This window comes from Euprymna scolopes, chromosome 17, assembly GCF_053919585.1.
Source record: "Euprymna scolopes isolate OS-2025 chromosome 17, ASM5391958v1, whole genome shotgun sequence".
In the NCBI taxonomy this organism is placed as follows: Eukaryota; Metazoa; Mollusca; class Cephalopoda; order Sepiida; family Sepiolidae; genus Euprymna; species Euprymna scolopes.
The window spans coordinates 57,953,146-57,960,645 of record NC_136498.1 but is presented as its reverse complement, the minus strand read 5'-3'; positions in this window follow the sequence as shown (position 1 = coordinate 57,960,645).

Genomic DNA, 7,500 nt, shown 5'->3' with positions numbered 1-7,500 from the left:
TATATATATATATATATATATATATATAAATGCCAGACTTATAATGCATTAACTTATTGACTTAAAAAGAATGCTTTATGCGAAATTGATAATTAAATATGGTTAAATTCATGCTCATGTTTGCATTAAATACTAATCTCTATTAATCCCTAACTGTATATCGACCGGATACCAGGATACCAAATTGGCTGCACCTTATTATAACAAAGGTACATACAAAATTGCAGCCAGATTAGTGAGTAGTTTCCCAGAACACTTATAGAGTAAATATGGTATTATGATGACTAATCCTTTTTAATTAATATTATTCCTTAACTGTATATCAAACGGATACTATAATACTTAGTTCGCTATATCTCATCACAACAAAGGTCTATACATAATTAAAACCATATTATCCAGTAGTTTCCGAGAAAGGTGTAACGGACAGCAGAAGACAGACTAATATATATATATATATATATATATATATATATATATATATATATATATATATATATATATAGGCAAATAAAATAGATACTTCTTCCCAAAAGGTTTGTATGATAAAAGTTTTCTTCTCTGGCTTCATTTTGTATACAAAGATCTTCAATTTTCGACAAACACGTGTATATATAATTTTCGGGTTCTTCTGGGATTATATTGGTAGGATTTTGTCAGAGGTTACACGGAATGAAATATAATAAAAGGATTTTTGCAAATCATTCAAAAGGGAAGACTGTGTTAATAAAATATTAATGAGGACATAAAAATCTCTGGCGTTCTCTTTGCATTAAATCTCAGATATTTATCGCAATGGTTGATAAGTGACATGGCTCGTTTGGTATTGTTTAGCAACGCAATTGTCTGTGACTAATTCAGTTTGTATGCAAGCCATGACAAACTGGGAACGACCACAGATAACACAACGTAATTCGTATCTCGACTTAGGCGTCAAGTAGTCGGATTAGTAGTTGGAGTCGGAGATGTGTTTTTACCTGCGGGTCATCGCTTATTAAGGCCTAGAGGTCACTCTAGAATAAGCGATCATGATTATCAGGTAGACGGTCAGACAACACTGTGATGACCACTGAGAGTGGAAATTGGGTAAGGGTTTAAATATATAGAAGGACGGTTCAACAGGGACTGTTTTGCATCTTATTTAAAAACGACTATGTAATAGTCATCTAGGAAGCAGCTCCACAATATATATATTTTTTTACTAATGAACAGTTCTGAATTGGGAATTTTTTACTAGAATATTAATACTTATCAAAGCTCAAACGCCACTCGAACATAATGCTTAAATGAGTTTCAGGAGGACGGTGAGACAACTTCATGATGATTGGTAATTATGGTCGTTATTAGGCGGAATTTGATTTTTTAAGAGCTGCTCAAGAACAACTTGGTTACATTAGACTTGGAAACGACAATGTTGTAGAAAATATTTCTATGGCAAGTTACACGGAATCATTTATATTTCATTAACGCAGCAGAACATCAGGCGTTTCTTTGTAACTTACCATATTTTCATAAATACTTATTTTAATTGAAAACATCAAAAATAAACTCGATATCACGTTATGTAAAACATAATTTTCAAATTGGTTCAATTGTTGGAATGTAGTTTGTACATTTTTTTTTTGTAGTTTTAGCTTCATAAGTCTGCAGGTGATTTTCAGTTTTGCATTCGAACTCTTTATATTCAAAACGCTGGAAGCCCATCCTATACAAAAAAGCAGCATATAACAGTAATAATTTCTGATCAGTAATCTTATATTACTGTGAATTGTGGTCAACCATGAAACCTGTCAAAATGACATGATCTTGGCTGCAGGGGAACGGATAGAGACAGTTTCTTGTCTCACTTTAAACCGTTCAATGGTGAATTATGTTGCACAACAACGTCTACTGCCACGTAGTACCGCCACGTCACTTATTAAAATGTTCCAGAATATGCTCTAGACCGATTTCGATAACACAAAGCCTCGTAGAAGTTTTCTCATGATATAGAGAGGATCAGTTGATGAAGACCGGGTCTAACGAATACGAAAAACAACATAGCAACAAACAGGAGTTATGGGAACATATTCCCGAAACGTCTAACCTCGGCATCACATTCGAAGATTTAAAATAAAAACAAGATAACTGTTGTTTCGGACCAAAACATTTGCGAGGATACGTACAGCAATGCGGATACGACTCAATTGACTATTAATTGATCTAATTAATCCTCACCCTTTATTGACTGGGGGATCTCACATGTGGTGAGCGAAATAGTAAAAGAAAAATGTGATGGATTTTTTTTTATGGAAATCGCTTCAGACAAAGTGTGAAGACACTTAATGTAAGTAGCTAACAAGAACAACAAATACAGAGACAAAGACAGAAGATGCAAGCGTCAGTCTTAAAAAGACCAAGGCTATAAGCAAGATAAAAGCAGTCAACAAGAAGCGAGTTCAACCAGAATTTGAAGGCATGTCGTAATCTTAAAGAGAAAAGTGTCAAACAAAAATATCCTTGGCAGTCTCGTCGACATTCTCCTAATTTGCAATAAAATAATCACTTATCAAACCTTTAAACAGTGTGAAGATAAAGCCTGGGAAATTTGACCTCCTGAAACTACACAGCAGAACCAATAAAGAAAAAGCTATTCTTAAAAATTGTCTAGACTTTGCCTTTTTTTTCGTATGCATTTTAAGAGAGTTGAAATCAGAATGAGTGTCAGAGTACGATGTGCTCCATATCGCTGTTAATAATACAAAACCAACGTATATATTGCTTGACATACACAAGTTGATGACACACTATGTTACATAGTGTTATACCGGCCTTCCTTGAACAGAGGAATTTACACCGATTAACACTATAAATAGCGCTAGTAATTCCAACACCATGGAGAGAGATGCGACTGCACTTCAACTGCTAGCCGAGTGCCCAGCAGATATACACGGTTTCCTTTCTTTATACATTATTGTTAATACACTTGCTCCTAAACCGAACCTCGACTTAATTGTTCTTATTTTCACTGTTGTTCCACGACGCAAGACACAGTAAAGACCCTATGCCAGTGCGTAGCGATTGTTAGCTAGTGTGAATTTTGACGAGGTCCTCTTTTTCTCTTATTTCTGGCTTTCTCATTATTTATATCAATTTCTCTCGCTTGCGTCATGATTGGCATTATCAACTATTCCTCACTTTCATTTCAATTCTTCATTATTTCTAGCTTTAATCCAGATTCCTTCTACATAATTACACTTTTATATTTTATGTTTTCAAATCTCATAAGCCATTCTGTCTCTTCGTCTGTTGATTTACTTAATCAAAATTTCCTAACACAACTGTGTTTTAATATTTCTTCAATAATAAGTACCGAACTGTCTACCAAGCTTTAGCCCTATCACATTACTGCAGTGTTGTAATCGGGTGGTTGTTTTACAAGTACTTCCACAGAATGTGCTCCAATGAACGTACGCCATCAATGAAAATACTTCCAACCCACCAGACTATCAGCAAAATGCCACGTCCTTTCATTGTAGAAGTTCCTAGATGCTGGAGAATTTTCTATTCTGAAAATGTCTTTATTCAGATAATTTCCCTTTTGAAATTCCGTTTCCTGATCCCTGTTAATCCTATTATATCAACATGCATAAATGTAAATTTAATGTGAATGAACACCTTGCTATCCAGTTTGCAACCCACTTATAAGTTATAATTCCTGCCCCTATCGCAGCAGCCCTTACTTTTTAGTGGCAATATTTGCTTTGGGTTAAAAATGTATTTTTTTTAATTGATACCTAATGGCCTCTATTTTTCTTTCTGAAATTTATCTATAATTTTATTGTTTCAAGACTGCTCTTCTTCACTACTGAGTCTCATGACTTAATTACGCCTCCTGCCCATTTGCCTATTTCGATTCATCTTGCTTGCTTAACGATTTACATCATTAAACATTCCCACTGTTCACACCAAATCATTCATTATTTTTCCCAGATGATTAAATTACATTTCCTGGCTCATCGCAGCAGCTATCAAATGAGGAAATCTGTGGAAACTTTTTCACGTAGACTCCAGTGAAGACCACTTGTTATTGCCAGCGATAAATTATTGATAATGACGTATGTTAAAACTACAAATGAGTAAATAACAGCATTATGAACCAACTGAAAGTTAATGTTAATTTCTATTTTTCTAGGCTTATACACAGTCCTGATTCCTACGAATCGAAATGTTAGGATCATTTTATCACGTTGATTCTGCTTTGTGGGCAATTGACCCTTTCTCCAATTCTTTATAAAATCTAGTTCTCGCAGATGTGATTCCGTGGAGGTTGTAAATACCCAAGTTCTCTGATAAGGTTCATATACCAACATGAAAACACGTTTTAGGCAACCCAACATGGCAGTGTGAATATAACATTATAAGCCTAGAAAAATAGAAATTAACATTAACTTCCAGTTGGTTCATACTATTATTCTTTATTCACTAGTAGTTTTAGCACACGTCATTATCAATGATTTCTCACTGGCAATGACAAGTGGTCTTCACTGGAGTCTACGTGAAAAAGTTTCCACAGATTTCCTCAAACGATAGCTGCTGCAAATCGTTTTGCATTATCGCAACAACCGTTTACCATTTATTTATTACTGGTAATGAACGTTGGTCTTCCGTGGTATTCGAGTTACAATAAAACTCCACAATTTTACAGTACCCTCTCTGCCTTTCCTGTGGAGCTCTGATAGTGCTCTCCCTCATCTATCTTTCATCCTCATTGACTCTTTCACCTAGCTCCACTAGTTTTGAAACAAGTGGGGCATTTCATGTAAATTCTCTCGGCTTGATTATTATTTTACTCGCCATGAGTACTCAGATAATAATTGCTCACTGATAATGATCAGTGATGCTTCTCCGGAATCATTGTGAAAACAAACCTCTCCTGATTTCCAGCACTCTCTATTTCTTTTCAATAACCATTGTAAATCATTTTCCATTATCGCAACCACCATTTAAATTTGATTTCTTGTTGACATCGACCTTTGGCCTTCCCTAGAATTTGAGTCTAAAAAAATCTCCCCAAAGTCCAGTCATCTCTGCACCATTCCAATCGACGGTCTGTTTTATATTTTACTTCCTCTGTCTTTCCATCCTTCTTGACTCATCATAATCATTTGGTATGGTAGATGTCTAGGTTACTGACGCCACATGTTTTTGAGTGCTTGCTTATTATTATTATTATTATTATTATTATTATTATTATTATTGGCGGCTCATAAGGAGCTTTCACACAGATTATCCAAGGTCTCTCCTTGAAAACACCCTATGGTGTTCCCTGGAAGCTGAGTGACAACAAGTCTCCCCAGATTTCCAGTACTCTCCACCTCTTTCGATAGTATTATTATTTTATAGTAGTCTCAACATTTGAATGTTTTAGTTGCATTTTTTTCTTAGACATCAGACCAATTTCTTAATTTTAGACATTCAAGCTGTACGATAACACTTTCCTGTTGTTGTTATTATTATTATCATTATTTTATTATTATTATTATTATTATTATTATTATTTTCTTTTTTTTTATTATTATTATTATTTATTATTATTATTATTTTATTGTTATTATTATTATTTTATTATTATTATCATTATTATTATTTTATTATTATTATTTTTATTATAATTATTATTATTTTATTATTATTATAATTTATTATTATTATTATCATTTTATTATTATTATTACCATTATTTTATTATTATTATTATTATTATTACCATTATTTTATTATTATTATCATTGTTATTATTATTATTATTATTATTTTATTATTATTATTATTATAATTTATTATTATTATTATTATCATTTTATTATTATTACCATTATTTCATTATTATTATTATTATTACTATTATTTTATTATTATTATTATTATTATTATTACCATTATTTTATTATTATTATCATTGTTATTATTATTATTATTATTATTATTTTATTATTATTATAATTTATTATTATTATTATTATCATTTTATTATTATTACCATTATTTTATTATTATTATTATTATTACTATTATTTTATTATTATTATTATTATTATTATTACCATTATTTTATTATTATTATCATTGTTATTATTATTATTATTATTATTATTTTATTATTATTATTATTATTGGCTCAAATGGAGCTTTCACACAAGTCAGCAAACGATCTGATTGGAAACCTGTAGTGTACTCTGGAGGCTGAGTGACAACAAGTCTCCCAAGACGTCCAGTTCTCTCAACCTCCTTCGATAGCATTTGCAAATGAATTTGCATCATTGCAACAGCCTCTTACCATTGATTTATCGCCGGCAGTGGCCATTGGTTTATACTGGAATTTGAGTGGCACTAAGCCTCTCCAAAGTCCCGGTTCTCTTTGCGCTTGTCCAATGATTTCAATTATTATTATTATTATTATTATTATTATTATTATTATTATTATTATTATTATTATTTTGAAGGGAAGAATCTCGTCCAAGTTTCACTTTATTCCAAGCCCAAAATTTCTAATCAACATCCAAACATACAAGGTGGGCATACCACCAAAGTCTAATGATTTATACAGATCCACCTTTACTGTCCAGATTTAAACTTCCGCCAATTTAAATTTAGAACAAAATTTGTCCTTAAGACTCACATTGCACATGCCTCGTCTCATTCTTTTATAATTTTCATCATGCAACGCATGTCTTCAATCCTTACTTGACAGATTTCACTCCCATACATCATCACGTTTCATACACATGCCTGATCGAATCCTCCATTGGTTGACAGTGGTAATGCTCTGTTGGTTAGTAAAAAGTAAAGAACTTAATATATTAAATCTGTGTTTAAAAAAAATAATGCGTGTTAATAAAATATTAATCAGTGCATAAAAATCTATGGCATTCCTTTTTCATTTAACCCGATAGATATTTATCATAATGGTTGATAAGTGACATGAATCGTTTGATATTGTTTAGCAACTTAATTGTCTGTGACCAATTTAGTTTGTGTTCAAAGCATTGATCAACTGGTCACAGTCAGAGATAAAAAGAAAAACTTCATTTGTATCAGAGTTATGAAGTTAGAGTCGGAGTCAATGTGAACAAATTCTTGTTAAAAACCGCCCCATAATTAATGACATGCAGTTCCTATGTTAGTAATCCAATAGCGTTCGCCACCTTTCGACTGACAATTACTTGATCTAATTAATCCTTATCCTCTATTGACTGTTGGCTGTAACACGTGGTGACCGAAATAATAAAATAAAGAAAGAATGCGATCGATTTTTTATGGACATCGCTCCAGACAAAGCGTGAAGCCACTTGATGTACGGAGCTAATTACCCTAAAGACACGAGATGCATGTTGGCCTTCGTCCTGAAAAAAAAGGCTATAGGTAGGAGGAAAACAGTCAAGAAGAGAATTCCTCAATAATCCTAAGACATGCTGTAATCTGCAATATAAATATATTTCAACAGATGGGAAGCCCTTG